The following is a 10,507-nucleotide window of genomic DNA, read 5'->3' on the forward strand; positions in this document are numbered from 1 at the left end:
AAGCCCTTATCTTTACTCCTCACAAAAATATTAACTGTTCAGACGTACTGTGCTACAGCATATTCTAGAAGTGGTATAAATTTTAAGTGTGGATTCTCAAAAGCTCCCAAGAAGTTTTAGAAAATTTAAAATAACTTTTTTTTTTCAAAAGTCAGTAACATCAAAACGTTCTACATTTCTACACTTTATACAACCATTCCTCACGATAAATTAAAGACTAGGCTTTTTTGTATCATAGATAACTGCTTCTTCAATAAAAATGGAACTCGGAAATTTTCACATCTTGTGATTTGTTATATACAAAATTACTTTGTTAAAGTCACTCTGATTCTTCCCACAAGTACTCTGAGTTTGATATTAAAAGGATGCTGGAGTTCTTAATTGACATCGTCTATATAGTCTTTGGAGACCAACTCTTTTGGAATTTTTATGGACACCAATTGTGCTTCTTTATTAGCCGACCTATTTTTATATTACTATGAAGCAGAATTTATTCATAAATTTTTACATGAGAAGAAAACTCTTGTTGTGACCTGCAACTCGACATGTAGATATATCGACGACGTTTTATCAGTTAATAAAAGTTACTTTCTTTCATATGTCGACTCAATATACACCACTCCAACTTGAAATAATAGACACCACAGAGTCTGCCACATCATATCTGTTTCATATTTGGATGTTTCACTGACTATATACAACAAAACTGTATGACAAACGAGATGACTTAAGCTTTTCTATTATCAACTAATCTTATTTATGTAGTAATATTCTGCTATCACTTGCATATGGCGTTTATGTCTCCCAGCTTATTCGACACGTAAGAGCATGCTCCGAGTACGATCAATTTTTAAATCGATGCAGGGCTACTGGCAAATAAATTGATGTTACAGGGATTTAAGCAACCTCGTTTAAAGTCAGCATTTCGTAAATTCTATGCATATCGTCATTATGATGACCTTGTTAGCATGCAAATACAACCTATCATTGTGTCTTGTTTTGTCTGATGTTTCATACCATTTGTTAGGTCATTGCTTTTGTCCTTAATCTGACTACGGTTTATTTCGTCAACCTTATCAATACATAGATACACAGGGCTTACGGCGGGTGGGGCCCGGTCAACAGGGGATTTTTACGCCTCCCAGGCACCTGATCCTACCTCTGTAATTTCCAGGGGTCCGTGTTTTATGCCCTGTTCACAATTTTGCATAGTTTGAACGATTTTTGAGTTCGATCACTTTTCGTTTTCTTCATTTTTTTCATGTTATACCTAGATTTTGCGGATGCGTAATCAGATTTAATCTTTAAGCAGTTTTTTTTTACTAAAGAAGCTATTACAAATTCCTGTTATATATATTTATTCATTTTCATTTTCTGAATAAATAATTAGATATTATATTTTCGAGTACATAATTATATGTCCATCCCCAAGTATTAACTTAAAGTCCTACCTTTTTATCAGTCTTGCATGCATTGAGCCTATATTTCCCTGTTGAGTGATGAGTGTTTTTTAGCAGGATCATTCCCGAATAATTAAAAGACATACCTTGAACAGTCTCACAAAGACAAAGGCATCTTAGATGCATCCTGCAAGTAATGTTTCGGGTGCTGCCATTTGACGTACATTTCCAGGATGAGTAAACAAAATAAAGAATTCGTAGAATTTAAACAACAGCTCCAAAATCCAAACTTTTATGGATACTTCCAGAAAGAATGATGCATGTACAAGTGGAATAAAGTCTAACGATGCGTGACCGATCTTGCATAGATGATTTACTAAGTATCATGGATATTTTGTTGTGGATGCTACAATAAATAGAACAATCAATTCTTAAGTAAGTATAAAGTCTACATTCATGTCCAAACTTACATAGATTTTACATCTGGGGACAGATAAAGTATTTTTATACTTTATATGCTACATTTGTGAAGAGTCATGATGTTAAAATATCTGAAATAGGCTCAATCCCAAGTGCTTTCAAACCCAAACTTTCATAAAGATTTCGTGCATTGTTAGATGCACACGACCAATCGTGTTTCAGATGCCGTTTAACATCAAATACTTAATCACAATGTCGCGACTTTCTTTTCCCTCTAAATATGGAATAGTATATGAATCCTCTGGAATGCACCTACATTTTACAGCTGAAGTACTAGTATCAGAGTAAAGTTTATTTAAACATTCTGCTCTTCATTGTTTTTAATCAAGCAGACAAGCCTCGCATAATCCAAATTTAAATATACAATTCACATGGCATCTTTCTTTGGTCAAGTAGGTGTAAATTTAATTTAATAGTTTAATTAATATAAAAATAAAAAAACAAGAGGCCCATGGGCCACATCGCTCACCTGAGCACATTGGCTAGGCAAAAGCACAAATCAGTTCAGTAAAGATTACCGGGGGGGGGGGGGGCTTGAATTTTAAACAACCCTCCATGTCAATTTAACAAATGGCTTTGTTGTACTTGATAAGGTTTAAAAAAAATTTCCCATATATTCCTTTGTTAAAATTTGATCCCCAATTGTGGCTCCTCCCTATCCCAGGGGTCATCATTTGAACAAACTTGAATCTACACTATCTTAGGATGCTTCCATATCACTATGACTAAACTCAGTTTTTCTGTTCTTGAGAAGAAATATTTTTTATTCTATATGTTCTTATGTAAAACTTTCTATCCCCCATTGGGCCCCACCCTACCCCCACAAAGATGGATCCAGGGCCAGCTCGCCGGGCGTGCGCCCCCCGTTTGAATTTTTTTTATGTAGAACTTATATGTCCATTATCCTAAAATCAATGAAAAACATCTCTTCTTTGTAAGAATTTATCAGCTTCCCAGACCCCCACCAAGGCCTTGCTCTAGACCCATTGGGGGCTTCAATGCAGCCCCCAGACCCACTGCCTCTACTCCCACCCCGTTACGAAATTCCTGGATTTACACTACTTGAGGATGCTTCCATATCAAAATGACTAAACATGATTTTCAGTTCTTGAGAAGAAGATATTTTCCTGTATGTTCCTATGTAAAATATTCAATCCCCCATTGGGCCCCACCCTACCCCCGGGGGTCATCATTTGAACAAAATTGAATTTACACTATACCTGAGGATGCTTCCATATCAAAATGACTTATTATGGCTTTGCAGTTCTTCTGAAGAAGATATTTTCCTGTATATTTCTATTTAAGACTTTGATCCTCCATTGTGGCCCCACCCTACCCCCCGGGGGTCATGAACAAAATAGAATCTACACTACCTGAGGATGATTCCACATAAATATGACCCATCATGGCTTTGTGTTCCTGAGAAGAAGATTTTTTTAAAGATATTTCCTTTACATTTCTAAGTAAAACTTTGATCCTCCATTGTGGTCCCGCTCTACCCCCGGGGGTCATGATTTGAACAAACTTGAATCTACACTACCTGAGGATGCTTCCACATGAGTTTCATCTTTCCTGGCCCTGTGGTTCTTGAGAAGATTTTTAAAAGGTGCTATTAATTTTTCACCAATTCTCTATTATCTCCCCTTGAAAGTGGGCATGGCCCTTCATTTGAACAAACTTGAATCCCCTTCACCCATGGATGCTTTGTGGCAAAGTTGGTTGAAATAGGCCCAGTGGTTCTGGAGAAGAAGATGAAATTGCGAAAAGTTTACAACGACGACGACGACGACGACAGACAACGGACAAATTTTGATCAGAAAAGCTCACTTGAGCCTTCGGCTCAGGTGAGCTAAAAAGACCTCATGCACCCTATACATGTATTCCAAAACAGTTAAGTGTCGGTATCTTAACGTTATTCCTGACAATATCTTCATAATTTTTTTTCTTAAATGATTTTTTTTTCATAGTAACATTATTAAGGGGATTTATAAGAAGGCTGGTATGCATGCCCATAGAACGCCAGGGGAGGGGGGGGGGCACTTTTTCTGAGTATCGTATTTTTCAATGCACTAGCAAATTCAAGGTTTTGGAAAGTTAAGAATTTTTTTTTGGTTTGTCAGATTGTTCTGGGAAGCTGGAGCCCCGCCCCTACTTTTCCACTTTTTGGAAAGTTTAGGAACAGGAGTGGTGAGGCAAATTTCAAAGCGTATCTGAAATGAGTTTGTTGCAAATGACGTCGCAAAACTCGATCCCGGAGCACAGGGATGTAACCAAATATTGTTTTGATTGTTAAATCTCGCCCTCAAAGACGCAAAAAGATAGAGAAGTTGTATAACACACTGGAAAGTTAGCATAGAAGTTGTTTATAAATGGCATAAGTGATTCAGGACAGTTTTACTTCAGCATCGAATCGAAAGTAATAAGGCCTTCAGAGAAGATGCAGAGTTGAGAAAGCGAGAAACGTTATGGATCACAGTCGACTTAAAACTCTGTGTATTCTTCGCGTCTTACAAAAACCTTGCAAGAACTTGAATCTGATCAAGAAATTAGAAAGATGTTGGTGACTATTAATGCGCCCCTGAGTCAAGAGTGGTTTTCCCAGTGTATTTGAAAAATCAGCGAGATGCCAGGAGACGCATGTTGCGAACAAAAGCCAGTATTTTGAAAGAGGATGGTCATGATGTTACAAGAGGCCAAAATTACGTTTACTTTACACTATTATATGGAAAGCCATAGGGGACCCCCAAGTCATGTTCTGTATATTCCATTGAAATTCAATCTTGGCTGGTCAGGATTGCAATCATGGCCATGTCAAGATTTCAAACATAACCAAGCCATGATTTTTATAATCTTAATAACTTGGCCATCTTATCAAGGCCGATCGGGTCGTGATTCAATTCTGACTTGGCTAGGATTGAATCATGACCGACCAAAATAGGATGGCCTGGTTATCAATCCTGACTTGACCAAGATTGAATCATGACCCGACATGCCAGGATAAGATGGCCATGTTATCAATCCTGACTTGGCCATGTTATCAATCCTGACTTGGTCAAGATTATAAAATCATGGCTTGGTTATGCTTGAAATCTTGACGTGGCCACGATTGATATCTAGAACATGACTTGGGGGTCCCTTATGGCTTTCCATAGAATATGCACTAAGGGTTAGAGAAAAAAAATTACAAAATTACATATTCACAAAAGAGGTATTTTCTATACAATACGATATAATCATTATGTATATTCATGAGACTGCCTCCTTAAATTCAGAAAATAATATACACTGTGCAATAGATTTCTATATATGACCAAGTTAGTCCCACCCTGGGGCATGACTCTTGGATCCAGGGAACAGCAATTTTCATTACCGATCGTTACATTTATGCAAACAATTTGCCTAGTAGATGTCCATGAGTGAATTAACATGATTTTCAAAGATGTAATGTTCTTTCAATGGGGCCAGGGCCACAAGTCTTGACAGAAAACTAAGGATTAATTAGTTTTTCATGTAGACATTCATGAATATATAAGATTTTAAATGCGTAATGAATTTTCAGTACATTACCAAATCAGACTTTCCCTACTCTGGAGACAGAAGGTTGAGTATTCATTATAATTATGCAAACGGTTTGCCTGCTAGATGTCAATGAGTGAAGTAGATTTCATTAGATATAATGCAGTTTCAAATCCATGTTTAACCTAGCTCCATTCTGGAGCTTGAAGCATAAACACAGGATCCATAAATTTCACAATTCTGGTAAAGGTCTCATTGCTTATTATAATCATGCCACCAGTTTGACTGCTTGAATAAAGAAGAGGATTTTTGAAGACCGGATAAATTCTGATGGTTTTAGTCCACCCCTCAGTCCCCAGAGAGGCAGAGTTAATGAAATTCATAATTTTAATTCCCCTTTACTAATTAATACTATATACCAAAATTGGTTGAAATTGGTATAGACGTTGTAGAAAAGTAGTTGAAATTGTTCAAATGTTAACATGTACGACGGACGCGCCGGACACGACTAGAAACAACAGGTGAGTGACTCAGGTGACCCAATTAGAAATTCCACGGTGGAAATTTCAACTCCTTCATTTCATAGTCTTAAATCTAAAATTAATGCAATCCATGGCAAAAATTACAACTCTACTGAAGATGAACTTCTTTGTTTACTTCTTTTTAACGAAAAAAGTAGCGCAAGATATTTTTAGTACAAATTACTTGTAGAGAGTCCCCTTTGCATAACTTTAAAATTTTTAAAATAAATAAGAAAAATTATTTTTCTGTTCTCTCATGAGCGAAAGACACTGAGATAAATGCAATGGACAAAGATGTGTAGAAGTAAGGAAAACGTATATATATTTTTTGGACAAATGAAATTAACTTCAAATTGACTTAAGTATAGAAATAATTCTTTATAAAGCCTATTCTAGGCTATTCAGATACTTCATTAGGTTATCATTGATTTCTAATAATCCAGTAGATGTGTAGGTCGTTGGTCTGAAAAAAAAAGGGATTGACGACCATAGAGCTACAGATCCACCAATTGGAAAATTTTTGTGCACTATATATATATATATATATATATATATATATATATATATATATATATATATATATATATATATATATATATATATATAGTGCACAGGAAAGTGAGAACGTTTCTTAATTTTTGACTCCGTATATTTAAGCTGCCACCTCAGAACACAAATGTATTACTATTCGTATGTTCCTAACATATTCTTTTACTTTTCCACAAAACAACATTCCCCACAGCCGTTATAATACCCTCCTAAGCCTGAACTTGAGACCATCGAAAATCTCGCTTTTTTAGACTACCATTTTGGGTGGCTTGTCATATTTGAACATTTCAAATCGCATTGACAGAACTTTTGCACCAACCGTGTACACATCGGTATATTCGTTCAGATTTATATATAAGCGGCGAAACATACTTTTCTAATGTTTAATTCAATTAAAATTAGATTTGGCTGGTTAAAAAGTTCTGTATTTATTTTTTTTAAAAAAACTTAACCTGGTATTAGTCCTATTCAATATCAACTTTCGGAACAATACTGGGGACCGAATCATTTTGCCACCCAAATGGCATTTAAGGAGGCGAAATTTTCGATGGTCTCAATTTCAGGGCCAGGAGCTAGGTTATTAAGAACGGTTGTTGGGAATGTTTTGTTGAAGAAATAGTAAAAGAATATATTAGAAACATACGGTCAGTAATATTTTGAGATGGCAGCTTAAATATACGTACGTGTCCACTTTTTGTGCGCAATATTACACTTTTTTTTCAAATTATGATCGAGCTGATCTGTAGCTCTCTGGCTCTCCATCCCTATTTTTTGTCAAGACAGCGAACTGCAGATCTGCAGCTATCTGTGACTAAGAACAGAATTTAATAAATGGACTCTTTTCTGATGCCAACATATATATATATATATATATATATATAAATGCAGCCGTGTTCCACTTCTCTTGTAATATATGAATTTATACATATCGATCAAAGAGAGATAACTTTATTTTAACTTTGCTTAAAGTATTGAAAAGAATCGCGTTTACTTTCAACCTTTGCAAGATTCTTTTTATTTCTCATTCCATTAGTTGTCCTCAATTAAAAAAAGCAATACAGAACCGACAGACTAAGGATCAGAGTAATCAATGTCCATTTCATTCATCTGCCACTATTTGCTGTAATACCAAGAATGAAATTTTCTTTCATTTTTGCAGTACAGATATAGTTTAAATCTGACATTTTGAACACTCGATGTCTGAATGATCTTCCCCCAAGCATAGTTAAAATAATATGGTTAAGCCAGCCCATCACATTTTTTTTTTTGGCTGGTCTTTGAAAAATCCATGTTCCTTGATCAGACTCGATAAGGCTTACTGTTTTCTGGTCTCCAACACTTTAAATCCACTTCAAGTTTTACATGGCAATCAAAATCATTTGTTTAATTAAAAGATTCAATTCGACTTTCCTTAGAATACCTTTAATGACGAGTTTGCATTTGGTTGAAGAATGGTTAATTCAATGGAATTGGAATGTGATGTTTGTAAAATTCTCCCAAAAATTACATCAAAGGATATGGAAAGACTGCTAGCTATATCGATATAAAAAAAATCTTAACCAGTTACTGAAGTTCCATTTATTTTTCACAATAATTGCGGGAATAAATAATAAAAATTTCTCGTTCATTATGCCTTTCAGACTTGTCACTTTTAACAAGATATCAATGAATAGAACGAGAAAGATGTGTGTATCTGAATAAGATACATGTATATACTTAAAAAAATAATTACTACAATTTACACCTTTTTTAACGCGTTATCCAGATCCATCATACAGCTGTATGAACAATTTTTAAAAGTCGCATGCTGCCTCCAAAACATGAATAGTCGTAAGTTTCCATGTATAATGCAAGAGCTGTGCATATCTGGTCACTTGTTTTTTGGACTTAAAATAATCATTTAGGAATGGATCTTTTTTGAAAAAAAATAATCTAATTACTTATCTGAGAAAAATTCACATACAAACATCAATGGATCCTTAGTGCCATGTCTCCTCAGATCCAACACCAATGCACATTTCAATTTGACAATATACAGCCACATACGGCTCATATGACAAATGTATTTTTGCGAAGCCACAGCATCCTGTTCTGCCTCCATCCATCCATCTAAATTGAACATACATTGGACAAATGGATAGGCATATCCACCAAAGACATACTGCATCCCCAGACTCTGCAACAATTGACCAAAGCTCTACATTTGGATTGGGATAGTATACAGTTTTTAATACACTCATTTGCGTCCATTGGGATGACGTTTTATGCCATCATAGGTGTCTGTGAGGGGCATATCAGATATTGATCTTTAATGACCCTAAACTATTACTGTAAAATTCTTGACTAATTATGACATTTAGATTGTAGACTTATTGTTCACCACATTCTTTATTATCGATACATTATTCTATTAAGTAACATTTATGTTCAATGTGTCACTAAAATTTTACTATACCTTTCTTCTTTTTTTGAACAGTATAACTTTTACGGAATGAATCTTACAGAAAGTATTACATTAATCAATGATCTTGAAAATATAGGTCTCTTGCAGCAACCAAAACGTTATTCCAAATTGCAGTCCTGAAACCCTAGAATAACTTTTCTATAACAGAATCATATTTTTACAGCACAAAATGTAGTAAAAGTTATAATGATAGGCTTTCATAAGGAACCTAACTTTTTATGCCCCCGTATAAAAGATTCGGGGGTATATAGTTTTTGCCCTTTCCGTCCGTCTGTCTGTCTCTTTGTCCGCAAAAAACTTTAACCTTGCCCATAACTTTTGATTGGATGGAGCTATGGCTTTCATATTTCACAAGTGTATTCCCTGTGACAAGACCTTTCTTTGGGTACCACCATATTTGACCTTGACCTTGGAGTTTGACCAAGTTTTGCAAAATTTTACCCAACTTTAACCTTGGCCATAACTTTTGAACAATTGGTGCTAGGGCTTTCATACTTCATATGTGTAATCCTTGTGACAAGGCCTTTCTTTGGATACCAATAACTTTGACCCTTTGGACTTGAACTTGGAGTTTGACCTACTTTTGAAAAACTTTAACCTTGGCCATAACTTTTGAACAGTTGATGCTAGGGCTTCCATATACTTCACATGTGTAATCCTTGTGACAAGACCTTCCTTTGGATACCAACAACTTTGACCTTTGGACCTTGACCTAGGAATTTGACCTACTTTGAAAAACAGTCTAACCTTGGTCATAACTTTTGAATGGTTGGTGCTATGGCGTTCATACTTCACATGCGTAATCCTTGTGACAAGACCTTCCTTTGGATATCAACAACTTTGACCCTTTGACCTTGTATTTTGCCTACTTTTAAAAAACTTTAACCTTAGTCATAAATTTTGAACGATTGGTGCTTCGGCTTTCATATTTCACCTGTGTATTTCTTGGGAGAAGGCCTTTCCTTGGGCACCATTAATTTCCACCATTTGACCTTGATGCTTGACTTACTTTTGAAAAAATTTAACCTTTTCCATATCTATTCAATGGTTGCTGCTAGGGCTTTCATATTTCACAGGTATATTCATCGAGACAAGACCTTACTTTGGGTACCAATATATTTGATTTGCATTTGAAAAAGTTTAATCTTTGCTATATAGATTGCCATACGGGGGCACAGTGTTTCACGAACACCTCTTGTTTTTCTTTTATTCAGGCTAGGAAAGATATCATAATTCCGTAACCTTGTCACACACCCACACAAGTAGTCAAATACAAAATGATTTTAAACCAAACAAATTCTACTGAGAAACTTAATTCGTTAAGCTCCTGGGGCCAGCATCAGAATTCCAAAACCATAATTTTTTATACATGTACATGTTGATAGGACATAACCAATGGTGTGAAAAGAAATGTTCACCACTCAAAATATTGGAGAATTTATGTCAAGAAATCAAGAAAATATGCCGGACGTGGATACCAGAACTTTCTTGAGAAATTTAGTTTTCTAGACCGATGTGATTATTACTTATACTATGACTACATACATGTATCTTTGACTATCTTCTAGGTGTAAACG

The sequence above is a fragment of the Saccostrea echinata genome, unplaced genomic scaffold, assembly GCF_033153115.1.
Source record: "Saccostrea echinata isolate AGI-Se365-2 ecotype Australia unplaced genomic scaffold, CSIRO_AGI_Sech_v1 ptg000001l, whole genome shotgun sequence".
NCBI classification, from domain to species: Eukaryota; Metazoa; Mollusca; class Bivalvia; order Ostreida; family Ostreidae; genus Saccostrea; species Saccostrea echinata.